Raw genomic sequence first — 2,965 nt, forward strand, 5'->3', positions numbered from 1 at the left:
ATGGTAGGACAAGGTTGGTCTAGGACTTGACTTGTCTTGTCCAGTACCATGACTTGGTTGCTTGCCAGTTCTTCTGGACTTGTTTTGTTTGCTTCTTCCCTTGTCCGGGGTCGGTGCTTCTTCATGCTTTGTTGCTTGTGAAGGACCGTAGCCTTCCTCTTGTTATCTTGATGGGTTTCTGCCATAACTAACCCCTGGTTGTAGCATGTTTCAGCAACTCCATAATCTCCTTTAATCTCTCCGACTCCTGTCGGGGTTGGGAATTTGATCTTGAGATGGGAGATTGAAGTTATTGCTTGCATCATGGTTAGAGCTGATCTGCCAATGATTCCGTTGTATGAAGAATGAGCATTGATCATATAAAATTTGATGACATGAGTCACTTGGTTAGGAGCGGATCCAAAAATGACTGGTAGATACAAAATTCCTTGGATCAGGACTAAGTTGTGGCCGAAGCCATATAGTGGGTCCTCCTGGCACTCATTTGATGACCTGACTAAGTTGTCATTCCAGAGTGACAACCAAAGCTGCATTGTGATGAGGGTTGACTCCTTCGTAGTCCTTGCTGCTGAAGGATATCACCAGGTCTGGGAGTGATTGGATTGAGAGCACTTCTTCGCCGAAGTCCGGGCTCCGGGGTGGGGAGTAGGATCCGCCTAGGACCACATTGACTACATTCTTTCCTTTCTTTTGTGCTTCCCCTCTGCTGTTGTCCCGAACTAAGTACTTGTTCATGTTCCCCTTCTTCACTTAGTCCTCAATGAAGTACTTGAGTGATAAGCAATTCTCGGTCTTGTGGCAATGAGTCTCGTGATAATTACACTGCCTATTGTAGGGCCTGCTCTCCGGAGGAGTTTGCATTGGCTTTGGAGGATAATAGAAAGGTTTGTCTTTGACTTCTTTCAAGATTTCCTCCCGGGTCCTGTTGAGAGGAGTCCAGTCTGGCTCCTGCTTCGGCTCCTGACCTTGCTTCACGGGTCCTGGGTCGATGTTCGACTCCTGCTTAGGACCAAGTCTTTGGAAAACCGGGTTGGCTTGTCTTTCTTGGATTTGGTTGTTTTGCTTGAATTTCTTATCCTGATGGTAACCCCCTTTTGGTCGGTCATCAGTGTTTTTACTCCTGGACCCCCCATTCCGGGTCATCCTCATTGCCTGGAGCACATCTGTTTCCTTAATGAATCTGGCAGCCATTGAGTAAGTTGCTTCCAGGCTTTGCGGCTCCTTATTGATTAGCTCCACTATATATCTCTCATTGTGCTCTGGATCCAAGTTTCTTCTGAAAATGCTTAAAGCTTCCCTCTCATCTAAACTCAAAACTTTATTGATTGCTTCCTGGAACCGGCGCATGTATGCAGAGAGGGACTCGTTGTCATGCTGTCGGATTATCTCCAGGTGACACATGTGCATTTCGTGCATTTTGTTTGCCCGAAATCTCCGAAGGAAGGAGGCTCGAAACTCCTTCCAAGAGTGGATGCTGCGGGAGGGGATCTGGGCCCCTCCCTTAAGGGTTGAAGCAAAGAACCTTGATTTCGTCAAGTCGTTGTAGTAGTATATCTGTGCTATCTGCTCAAAGTAGTTCAGGTGCTCCTTCGGGTCTCCTAGACCATCAAAGGAGTCAAAGTTGTAATATTTCAAGTCCCGCTGTCGGGGGATAGCTTCCAAAGAATGGCTGAAAGGAGTGAGTGTTTCTCCAATCTCCACTCCTGTGTCTCTGTCCATCTTCCTCTGCAATTCATAGATCATGTCTTTGAGGTCCTTCTGCTTCTCTTCTTCTTCATCATCAGAAATCAACTCCGGAGTAGGGTCTCTCCGGGTTCTTTTGCTCCTAGACTTGGCCAACAGCTTCTCTTCTTCTAATTGCATTCTCTTTTGGATCTTTAGCTCAAGCTTTGCCTCTTCTTCTTTCCTGATTTGCTCCCTGACTTCTTCCAACTTTCTCTGTTTAGCAGCTTCTACTCCTTTCTTGCCTTGATCTTTTTTGCTTTTCTTTCCTTTGGCTCCAATACGGTCGAACACAGACCTCTTTGATTGCTGGGAGTCCCCGGACTCCTCCGGCTCCTCCTCTAATTCGGCTTCTTCTTGGAGCCGGGTCTGCTCCTGCCTATATAGTCTGATTGCTTCTGCAAGTTCATCGCTTGTAAGGTTGGCCATGTGCTCTTTGGCTACCGGGACATTGGTGTACTTGTACTGATTGAGCTCTATGAGGGTCCTGGCATCCCTGATGTTTACAATTCTCTCCACTACGGGAGTGTGTAGTGGTTGCTCCTAGAATGTTTCTCTCTCGGCTCCTGGGTCGAGGGCCTGGGAGTGGTCCGGCTCCTGGACCTGGGCACTAGCAGATGGTCTTCCAGAGGTATTCTTTCCTGGTCTTGCCATTTCTCAACAATACCAACAATAAATAACAACAATATGCCAACGGGAATATCGGTCTATGGTTGCTTTATAAAATTTGCAAAAACTACCCAGAATAACAACAAAAACTAACAAATAGCTTCCTGGGAGCAGTTCAAACAATTTTATGGGTCGATTTAACGATGAAGTATAACACAAATGCCATACTCAAACTAGAGCAATAACGATTAAAACTAACGATAGCTCACACAAACGTGACTTAACTAAACAAAACAAGCTCACACAAATGTGGCCTAAAATAACAAGCACACACAAACGTGGCTGAAATAAACAATATTCATGCTTATGGAAAAGGTTGGTTGCTTGGGGTTCTTACAAGTTTGAATAAATGGACTCTTTGAAGACTTTGTTGACGAAGGTGAATCCAGGGGCACCGAGACCCAAGGACGGAGGTTCGACCCCTCCTTCTAGCGCCAAATGATAACTCCTGGTGGCGGGGCTGCTCCTTCGACGGTGTCCTGGATCCTTCACCGCTGTGAAGGTGAAGCTGTGGTTGGGTTCCTACAAAACAACACCGGAAGGGGGTTGGAGTCCCGCGGCGCCTCCGGCGTGA

This window comes from Apium graveolens, unplaced genomic scaffold, assembly GCF_009905375.1.
Source record: "Apium graveolens cultivar Ventura unplaced genomic scaffold, ASM990537v1 ctg1319, whole genome shotgun sequence".
Lineage (NCBI taxonomy): Eukaryota > Viridiplantae > Streptophyta > Magnoliopsida > Apiales > Apiaceae > Apium > Apium graveolens.